Source organism: Benincasa hispida, chromosome 1 (assembly GCF_027475165.1).
Source record: "Benincasa hispida cultivar pf3 chromosome 1, pf3_genome.v1.1, whole genome shotgun sequence".
NCBI classification, from domain to species: Eukaryota; Viridiplantae; Streptophyta; class Magnoliopsida; order Cucurbitales; family Cucurbitaceae; genus Benincasa; species Benincasa hispida.
Genome location: NC_143478.1, coordinates 10,042,574 through 10,054,355, shown reverse-complemented (window position 1 = coordinate 10,054,355; position 11,782 = coordinate 10,042,574). Strand labels below are relative to the sequence as shown.

General features: G+C 34.1%; 1 long non-coding RNA gene across 1 annotated transcript; it reads left to right on the top strand.

Annotated features, from left to right (window-relative positions):
* The first annotated feature begins 8,219 nt into the window (after positions 1-8,219).
* Positions 8,220-10,167, top strand: LOC120084111 (uncharacterized). The gene is made up of 2 exons (XR_005483585.2): positions 8,220-8,575; positions 8,713-10,167. It is a non-coding gene; the product is annotated as an uncharacterized LOC120084111 (long non-coding RNA).
* The last annotated feature ends 1,615 nt before the right edge of the window (positions 10,168-11,782 follow it).

The following is an 11,782-nucleotide window of genomic DNA, read 5'->3' as shown; positions in this document are numbered from 1 at the left end:
ATTTATGGGTTTTCTTTCTTTGGAGTTTATCTTTTTCCTATGAAGCAAGAAAGGTGAGACATATTTAAATAATAATATGTTTAATTAAAATATAGGCTATGTATGTGGATTAATAATTTATCACATTGGATTATTTTATTAGATTGAGCCGATTTAATTAATTAAGGTCCTAGATTTATGGAGTTAATAGGTAGAAGCCCAACCTTAGGGCTATGGCCCTAACATACCAAAATAATAGAATCTCATAAAGAACTCACTAATGACATTCGGAGTTTTGGTTGAGGAAGACTATAGTCATCATCTAGCATCATCTTCAAGCTACCATTAGTTTCTCAATGGAATCCGGTATGTCTTGACAAGTTGGCATGAATATAGAGTTTATCTATTCAATAAAGATTTATAGTATTTTGCTAACAAGTGGTATAAGAGCATATTTTTCATGTTAGATTATCAAGTTTAAATTAATCGACCATTGATCTTAGACTCAATTCCTCGGTAAAGATGGTTAAATTATTAAAAAAAATTAATAACCCACGGTTGATTGGTGGAAGCATCGTTTTTGGGTTGTACGTCTCGTCGGGAAAGAGACGTCTTCGACGTCATGAGGAAAAACGAATTTGTGGTAGAACACATTCTAAAGACCCAATTTAAAAATTACCCAAAAGGAGAATGTTTCTTTCGATTTTGGAGGATTCATTTGGGGGTAGAGGATTTATTTTCCATATGAACTTTTAGTAGAATTTAATCCAACCATCAATGATTCCTAATTAGTTAGGAATTGGTTGATAAATTGGTAATTAGTTAATAATTTTTCTTGGATTGAAATCAGGATGTTGAATCTTTAAATAATTTGATTAATTGTCTTGAATTATTAATTTGAATTGGATGGATTTTATGTCAATTCTGTCATTATATAGTAATTCAAATTATTGTGTTTAATCTAAGTTTGATTTTTTTGGTTTTCAATTGGAAACAATTGTTGTATGCTTATGTAGGCATTTATCTTAAAGTTTGTGAATTTAAATCTAGAGTTTGATTGATGATTCATGTTTAAATTGGATTAATCATATTGTGAATTTAAATTTAAATTTGATTGATATTTTGGTGAATTTAAGTCCAAACTTGATTGATGATATTTTGTGATACTCACATGTTTATGTTGATTTAATTGTATTATATGTATGCAATTGTTAAATGAATATTGGTAAAAACTATTTAGTGTTCTTCCTCTTTTATTTTTGTACAATAATATTATTATATTATTGTCTTATATTTTAGATTGAATTGGTCAAAATAATATGTTACCAAAGTAGCCTCTGTTAATTTAATTCTCGGCCCAAAGGAAGATAATTATTTGGCCAAATTATGGGTATGCATGTGGTAATGAGTATGTGGCAATTATAAGGATTGCTCATGCGAAAAATAGTCGGTCCAAAGAAAGACTATTTTTTTACCGAGTTAATTGTCAGTACTGTGATTACTACGTTGAGAGTACCATTTACAGTTGGTATTTTTGCCCAAAGGCTGGACATCAATGTTGTGTTAGGTATCTTGTTAAAGGGGCCCACCACATATGTGAAATTATTTTGTTATATTTTAATTGTGAGTATATGTTTTGTTGTTTATTGTTTCCGTTGGTCTTACTCAAATATCTGAAAATTTGAGTTCAATCCCTAAGTTGAATGGATCGAACTTCAAGATTTGGAAGGAAAGCCTGGAGATACTTCTTGGGTGTATGGATTTGGACCTTGCATTAAAGACCGATAAACCTACTTCTACCGAGGAACAGCCAAATACGACTAATATAGAGAAGTGAGAACGATCAAATCGCATGTGTTTGATGATCATTAGACACTCCATTCTGGAGTCTTTTCGGGGCTCTATCACGGAAAGTAAAAATGCCAATAAGTTCCTTGCTCATATGAGAAATATTTGCTAAAAATGAAAAAGGGGAAGCAAGTAGTCTTTTGACTTCTTTAACTTCTATGAGATATAAGGGCAATGGAAACGTAAGGGAGTATATTATGGAAATGTCCAATCTCACAGGTAAATTAAGGGCACTTGATATCGAGGTGCATGAAAATTTACTCATGCATCTGGTACTTATCTCTTTTCCTGCACAATTCACTTAGTTTAAAATAAACTATAATACTCAAAAAGATAAATGGAGTATTAATGAGCTTATCTCACAATGTGTGCAAGAAGAAGATAGGATTAAGAGAGAAAAGACAGAAAGTGCTCATTTGGCAACAGACATAAGAAGAAAAGGAAATTTGTGGATCTTGTAGAGGAGACATCTCAATAGAATAAAAACAAGAAACAAGCTACTGAAAATCCTTGTTTTTTTCTGCAAAAGAAAAGGTCACTTCAAGAAAAATTGTCCCAAGTACGCCAAGTGGCATGTAAAGAAAGGTAAACTTCTTACTTTGGTTTGTTCTGAAGTTAATTTAGCTTCTGTACCTACATATACTTGGTGGGTAGATTCTGGTGCTAGTACTCACATAAGTATATCAATGCAGGGTTGCTTGTGGAGCCGGTCGCCAAGTGATGCTAAAAGATTCATCTATGTGAGCGATGATAAAGCAGCTCTAGTTGAAGCTATTGGAAATTTTAGATTACTTTTAAAAATTGGTTGTTATTTGGATCTGAATGAGACTTTTTTTATACCGTCATTTAGACGGAATTTAGTTTCCATTTCTAGTTTGGACAAATTTGGTTTTTCTTGTTCTTTTGGAAATAATAAAGTTAGTCTTTTTCAAGATTCTAAGCTTATTGGTACCGGTTCTTTAATTGATAGTCTATCTATGCTTGATTCTTTTGCTTCATTTAACAAGATCCTGTTATCTAATTCATGTGGAATAAAGCATAAATTAAATGAGAATTCCGCTGTTATGGCACAAGCGACTTCAACGTTTGTGTGGAATATATTAAGAGAAAACAGACAAACATAAGAAAATTAGGTGCCAACAAATGCTTAGACGTCTTAGAACTAATACATATAGACATTTGTGGTCCATTCCCTATGGCCTCTTGGAATGGACAACAATATTTTATTATGTTCATAGACGACTATTCAAGATATGGGTAACTATATCTAATTCATGAGAAGTCTCAATCCTTGGACATTTTCAAGTCTTTCAAAGCTGAAGTTGAACTTCAACTTGGAAAGAAAATTAAGGCTGTCAAATCTGATCGTTGTGGTGAATATTATGGTAGATTTGATGGATCAGGTGAACAATGTCTAGGGCCCTTTACCAAATACCTAGAGGAATGTGGAATCGTTCCGTAATACACTATGCCGGGCAAACCCAACATGAATAGTGTAGCGGAAAGGCGAAATAGAACACTTAAGGATATGGTAAGAAGTATGATTAGTCATTCTTCTCTACCAGAATCTGTCTGGGGTGAGGCACTAAAGACTGCAGTATATATCCTTAATAGGGTACCTAGTAAAGTAGTAGTTAAAATCCTTTATGAGTTGTGGACAGGAAAAAAGCCTAGCATTATGCATCTTCACATCTAGGGTTGTCCAGCTGAGGCTAGGCCTTACGGCCTAATGAAAGAAAATTGGACTCAAGAACTATTAGTTGCTGTTTTGTCGGGTATTCTGAGCGCTCTCGGGGCTTTAAGTTTTATGATCCCACTTATGGATCATTGTTTGAGACAAGAAATGCTAGATTCCTTGAGGATGTTGAGTTTAGGAGAAAGATAACATAAAGAAAGTTGTCTTTGAAGAGGAATTAGTTTCTTTTCCTCATGTGGTTATAAATGATGTTCAGGCTCCAATTTTTTACTTCACTATTGAACCAATTATAGAAGAAGACAACATTGAAGTCCACGTTGTTAAACCTGAAGTTCAAACTTAACAACCTCAAGAAGTGCCACCAAGAAGATCTACCAGAGAGAGAATAAGTGCAATTCTAGATGATTATATTGTGTTATTCAAGAACATCAAGATGATGTGGGCGTAATGGAAGATGATCCAATCAACTTCCATTAGCTTTACAAAGTTCCAACTCTCAAAAGTGGATAAGTGCTATGGAAGAGAAAATAAAATCCATGAACGACAATGACGTTTGGGAACTTATCGAACTACCACCAGGAGTGAAACCCACAGGGGTTGTAAATGAATATTTAAAACCAAAAGGGATCCACATAGAAATATTGAAAGATATAAGGCTCGTCTTGTTGCAAAGGGTTTTACTCAAAAGGAAGGCATTGATTACAAATAGACTTTCTCTCAAGTTTCATCGAAAGACTCTTTTAGAGTAATCATGGCACTGGTAGCTCACTTTGATTTAGAGCTACACCAAATGGATGTAAAAACTACATTTCTCAGTGGGAACATTGATGAGATGATTTATATGGTGCAACCAGAAAACTTTGTGTTTGGTAATTCAAAGTCTATTGTAAATTGAAGAAATTTATCTACAGTCTCAAAAGCAAGCCTCTTGTCGATGGTATCACAAATTCCATGAAGTGATAACCTCCTTTGGTTTTGAGGTGAATATACTGGAAGATTGTGTATATCACAAGTTCAGTGGGAGTAAATCAATCTTTCTGGTGTTATATATTGATAACATACTCATAACTAGTAATGATATAGGTTTATTGCATGACACTAAGAGATTTCTCAAAAATAATTTTAAGATGAAGGATCTTGGTGTTGCTTCTTTTTTATTAGGAATTGAAATACTGCGAGATCGTTCTCAAGGTATTTTGAGATTGTCACAATGGAACTACATTGAAAATATTTTGAGTAGATTTGGCATAAAAGATTGTGTACCAGGAGATACCCCGATCGCTAAAGGTGATAAATTTCATTTAGGTTAATGCCCCAAGACCATACTCGAAACCAAGGAGATGTAGAAGGTTCCCTTTGCTTTGGCTGTTGGAAGTCTGATGTATACTCAAGTATGCACGTGTCCAGATATTGCGTTCATAGTTGGAACATTAGGCAAATATTTGAGTAACCCAGTGATGGATCATTGGAAAGCAGCCAAACGGGTTATAAAGTATTTACATAGAACAAAAGATTATATGCTCACTTATCGGAGATTAGAAGTTTTGGAGATCATTGGGTATTTTGATTCTCATTATGCTGGATGTCAAGACACTTTTCAGTCTACTTCAGGCTATATCTTCATATTGGCTGGAGGAGCTGTATCTTGGAAAAGTGTTAAACAAACACTTATGGCTTCTTCTATCATGACTGCGGAGTTTATAACATGTTATGAGGCATCCAATCATGGAATATGGTTGCGAAATTTTGTCACTGGGTTGCGGATAGTGGTTGGCATAGAAAGACCATTAAAATTATTTGGTGACAATAAGTTGGCAGTAATGTATTCCAACAACAACAGAAGCAATATGAAGTCAAAATATGTAGACGTAGAGTTTCTGGTTGTTAAAGAAAGAGTTCAGAATGGTCAAATTTCAATAGAACACATAGGAACAACTCTATGGTGGCAAATCCATTGACTAAATGTTTACCACCTAAAGTTTTTCATGAGCATGTTGCTCACATGAGTGTTAGTCACTTTTCTGATTCCATAGTTTAATGGGAATTTGTTATTGAGGATGTTCTTTGACTTTATTTTGTTTATTTTCTATATGAATAAAGTTGATGGTTTATGTTTTATTATCTGAACTTGTTTATCATGCATGCAGTTTAGCATAAAGTTTTTAAGAATGATCTCATTAAGGAATTTGGACCAGTTGGAAACAGACATGATCTACATCACTTTGCATGTAGTTTCCATGCTATCCATCCATACTTGATCTATGTCATTGAATGTATTGGAATTGGTGATTAAGGAAGGTTTAGTTACAAGGCTAGTGATAAAAGCCGCCTTGATTCCGTGCTAATACAGGAGATGGACCAGATTGAACTAAAGGGAAATTCTATCATTGAAATAACCCGTTTATCCGCGCTTAAGGTTTATGTGATTTAATTATAACAGGTATACAGACATAGCTCAAGTGGGAGATTGTTAAAAATATTTAAATAATAATATGTTTAATTAAAGTATAGGCTATGTATGTGGATTAATAATTTATCACATTGGTTATTTTATTAGATTGGACCCTATTATGTGATCTAATTAATTAATGTCCTAGATTCCTAATTGAGTATGGACTTAATGGGTAGAAACCCATTCCTAGTTAATTAGAGTTTAATGGAAACTTTAATTGAACTAGTATATAAAGAGACCTTAGGGTTATGGTCCCCAACATACCAAAACAATAAACACTCGATCTTTCTTGAATCCCATCTAGAGAAAGATCCCACTAAGGGCAGAGTTTTGGTTGAGGAAGACCATAGTCATCATCTATCATCATCTTCAAGCTATCATTAGTTTCTCAATAGAATCCGGTATGTTATTATTCTTGATAATTTGGCATGAATGATCATAGAGTTTATCTATTCAATATAAATTTATAGTATTTATGCTCACAAAAAATCTTGTGGATCCTTGGGGGTATTATTTCGGGTTAGTTCAAGTAAAATAAGAAAGGGAAATAACAAAACCATTAATTTTGAGTTTGAATGGAGAATTAATAATAAAAAAGAATGGAAATGATAGAGGGGACAAGTGGAAGCATTATGGAAAATATAAGAGAATAGGTATTCTAAGTTTTTAAATTCTCCTTCACTTGTGAGAGTTTGTTTATTTGTACTATGTTTCTTGAAGTTAATGTGAGAAGAACCATGAAAAAGAGAAGTATTTGAATGGAAGAAGAAAAGAGAGAAAAGATGGCAATATAGCCATGTTTGGTAGATTAAATAAGAAAGAAGAAGATGAATAGTAAAATGGGGGATTTTGCGAAATTAATTGCATGATGGATGTTACTTTTGGATCTTGGAATTAATGAGTATGGCGTTCTAATCGACTTGGAATCCTCGCGGTTATAATATTCTAAGTGGTTATTTTGCAAAATATTTTTACTATTTTAACAATCTATATGGTCTTTGAATTTTTAAAACCAACTATGGTATATGTTCTTACTATTATCCAAAGGAACTTATGCTCATCTTGTAATCGTTTACTATTGAAAGATTTATGTTTATGATTTCTTGGTTTAGCATAGTTGAATTTAAAAAATATCTACATTTGTGTGCAATTTATCTATAGTGCATTATTTGTTTAATTTGGCTCCTGAAAGGAAAATATTTATAAATTTCTTGATTTCAGCTGTTTGACAAAAGTTTCAAAATTATTGGATATGAAATGAATTATGCGTGTGACTTTGAAAATCTTGTTTAAGAGAGGAAGAGCATGATTGTAGAATTATTTGAGGATTGTGTCGAGGATTTTTTTTAGAGTGCTTGAGGATGAGGAGTTTTAAGTTGAAAGCAGTTATCAAACTATTAAACTCTCTACCCATGGTGCAGATACACCTACGTGAATGTGTTTCTGTAGTCTGGATATAATATGTATGAAGTCTTTGAGATCCACTTTGGCACACACATAGGCTTTGGCTATGTGTAGGGGTGTTTTGCCCTTTTGGGGGCTGCTCTACGTGCATGTATGACTAGAGATTTGCTCTGCTATGTACCTGGAGGTTACTCAGTGCATAGTATGACTAATATTTGCTCTACTATGTACCTGAGGTTACTCAGTGCATAGTATGACTAGATATTTGCTTTGCTATGTACCTGAAGGTTATTCGGTGCATAATATGATTAGAGATTCGCTCTGCCATGTACCTAGCCGTATTGAAGTTCCAACAGACCTACAGGAATTGAAGATCTGCCACCAATTGTATATAAATGACATAGCAATTGTTGCATTTTATTGTAGTATTGAAATTTGATTTTATATCAAAGAAGGTGGCTAGCATGATTTTAACATCATATCGTTTTAGTTTATGTTGGTTGGTAAATTAAAATTTTGTACTTCTTCATTAGCTTTGGTTTATTATGGTTAATGGTTTTTTTAGCTGGTTTCTTAATAGTTTACAATAACGTGCGTGTTGGATTTTCTTTTGTATACTATTTGGAAGTGTTTTTAAGAGTTTTCTTTTCACGTGTGGTTTGTCCACTTTTTAGGGGAGACCCTGCCTAAATTTTCATAGAATCTTATATATTTTCTAGCCACTTTTTTTGAAAAATATTTTTAGATTTGACAATGGATTTCATAGTCTAATTGAAATTTATTGTCTTCATGCCACATTCTAGGTTTGGTAGAGTAACTTGGGGCGGGATGTGATACTAGAACTCTAAAGTGTATGTTTATAGGTTATCTTGAGGGCACTCAAGGCTATACACTGTGGGATTTCAAATCAAGTAAAAGCTTAATTAGCCAAGGTGTAACCTTCAGAGAGGAAGAATTTTACATGAGTTCAAACGAGGTTTCTACTTCAAATAACTTTATACCTCAAGATCCTACAAGTTATAAGGTGGAGCTATTTGCAAAAACTGTTGATAATGATGCTAAAACTCTTGGGGCCGTTTGGCCCATGGGATTGGAATTGGGTTGGCCTAAGAGGTAGATATTCCAGGTTTTCATTCAGAATTCCAAAGGGGTAACTTGACAGGTTTTCTCATTTTCACGCGTGATGTGCCTCAAAGGTATTCCTCCATCTCTCTTCTCCTTCTTCCCCAATGAAATCCAAATTTATATTCCTCCTCTATTTCTCTCATTCCCCACTGAAGCCCTAACTCTCCCTTCCTCCTTGTTGCCTTGCATGTCAATCGATGCTCCTCAGAGGTACATAATCCACTTCTTTCGGTGTTTTGTGGCTCTTCCTCTTCAAATCTATTTGCAATTCTTTCCACGTTGACCATAATTTCATCTCCCTCTTCTTTTCCTTTTTTCTTGACGTTTTTTTCGTGACTGCTCTTTTTAGGCACAATTTGTCAACAAGTTTTAGAACATTTTATTTATTTTTTTTAGCCACAGTTTGATGTTTCATTGATGGTCTGTGGTGTTCATTGATTCACTTTTTAGAACATCACAAACACTTTTTTATTTAGATCTCTCTTTTTGATTCCAACTGTTCTGATTCTCAGATTTATACTATTTTTTTCCCTTGGATTTGTTCTTCTTTCTTCCAATCGATGTCTACAATTTCTTTGGCATCTCTTAAGCTGATTCAATAGATGGGTAAATTAAAATCTCTCCTTATTCTAGTTGCTATAGATCTACTCTTTTTGTTTAGATCCACTCTCTTAGAAACTCCCTTTCGCTAATCAGAATCCATCTCTTATTGCCTTTTAGAAGAAAAATTATTGTGGTTTTATAATTTTAGAGGAATGGTAGGAGGTTGGATGTTGATGATTGGGGTTTGGTGAGTGAGGTTTTTTTTATCTACATTGCACAGGTTAATTTCTAACCCAAGGCCGATGATGAGTAATTTGTTGTAGAATTTCCTATTCAATGACTACAAATCCTACCGAAGGCCTCTGTTATTTTAATTACATGATTTGTTTTTTCTTTGTTGGACTACATGTGGTTGATTCTTTTTGGATTGTTTTGATTCTTTGAGGCTGACCAAAATCCACCTCTTGCCGTCTCTTAAAAGAAAATTTATCGTGGTTCCATAATTTTAGAGGCATGGTAGGAGATTGGATTTTGATGATTGAAGTTTGGTGGGTGAGGTTCTTTGATCTACATTGCACAGGTTAATTTCTAACCCAAGGTCGATGATGAATAATTTGTTATAGGATTTTCTATTCAATGACCACAAATCCTACCGGAGACCTCTGTTATCTTAATTACATGATTAGCTTTTTTCTTTGTTGGACTAAAGGTGGTTGATTCTTTTTTGGATTGTTTTGATTCTTTGGGCTTCTTATTACTTTTAATATCATTCTTATATACTAATTTTTTTGGACTTTGTTTGAATGTATGTGGTGGATTCCGATTTGTTTAGATTGTTTTAATTGTTATCAATATGTTATTAAAGTGTTTTTGTGTTTAATCCCCATTAGGAAATTATGGAAGTTTGATGTTTGGTTATGATTAGTTTGATCTTTTTTGTTATCGACATTACTAACTTGTGATTCATGTTGTATTAACATTAGAAACGATTTTTACTATATCATTTATTATTCATTTTTGTTTTCAATTATGTGGTAGTTGACAAGGATTAAATTGAGAATTGACATGTACTTATAATTTGGATAAATTTGATGAGATTTGACCTTGGATTATTTTCAAATTTACACTCCAACTAATATATGTGGTATGCATCTTGATGTTTGCCGGGGGTGCTCCTGAGGTATGCCTTTCCGGTGGGTTGCCCTTCCGATGGAAACGATCATTACGATTCTCTACATCTATTTGAAGGAAATCAAACATGAGGATTTCCATGAGCAGTGTAATGATCGTTCCAAATTCAATTCGATATTGAACACACACAATTATAGTCAAGAAACGGAAATTAATAGGTCATGCACAATACGAAATTACAACATGCTTATAGATGAGATCAAGGGATAAAGTATACATACCCTTGAAGACTCATTCTTCAAACTCCCTCGATCACGAACGCTCGTTCAGTCTCCAAGACAGCAATACACGAACGCTCGAGCACAACGACCGCAACACAACACGATCAACAACAACCACCACACGAACTATGCGAACACACAACGAACGACCTCCAAAACCTCGAACTCAATCAAGTTGAGTGCGGATACCACCACAATGGTTATCTTGGTATTCTCGGTGTGAGAATCCAGGAGTTGTGGCTCTGTATGGACTTGGTTAGAGGAAGAGACTGGAGGAACAATAATCTTGTAGACGATTGAGCAAGTGGAAGATGAGAAGTGTCAATCGTATAGACGAATGTTCAATCGTGTAGAAGAAGGCAGCCTATCGTATAGACAATGCCCTGCGATCGTTTAGCTACGACCAGTTGAGTGAACTATCATATAGTGACACTCCACGATCGTTTAGTCTCTCTGTGAGCTATTGTTTAGTGAAAAATTTCACTTGATAGTCTTTCTGTGAGTTTCTTTCCGAATTAAGCAACTCTTCTAAAATTAAGAAAACATTTTTTCTTTTATCTCACCGTTACCATAAAACCACCAAAAACCTCCTACTCAATTGGTTATTAGAGAAACGAGATAATTATCAAATAATTAATATTATTATAAATATATATGATAACCAACTTACCATATTATATTTATAACCTATGATTTTAATATTTCATCTCATGAAACATATAAACCATAGTTCTTTTTCTATTTTATGGCACTTAATGTAAATCACATTTACATCAATCCCCCACTTGATGTATCTCATACATCATACTGATTGTATCATATATAATCAAATATCCTCTTGTCAATTTGAGCATTTCACATCAACACCAAGAATTAATTCTCAACTTGAATCCATTGAGCTACTAAGGGGATCTTATGGACCTGTAGCTTGAAGCTACAACGGTACGTGAATAACTAACTAAACTCTTTAGTCACGAGATCAACCATCTGTTAACTGTCGGGCACTCCACCAAAGGCCGACATCTACACTCTCCTCACTACAGATATATTTTGTGTCCATATCAACCAATCAATAATGCGATAACCCTTCACAGATCGCTCGTAAGTACAGCTGGGCCAATTTACCGTTTTGCCCCTATAGTAACATCCAACTTCTTAAGTACCACTGATCCCTCTAATGAACATAAGCATAGTCCTACTATGATTAAGTTCTCTCTTCCAAAGAGAATTTGTGGCCACTATGTTCAAGACTCGGAATTAGCCCTTAAGGGAGCAATCTATCTACTTACCCCTACTTCGAAGAAGGAGTGAATTTCATCTTAT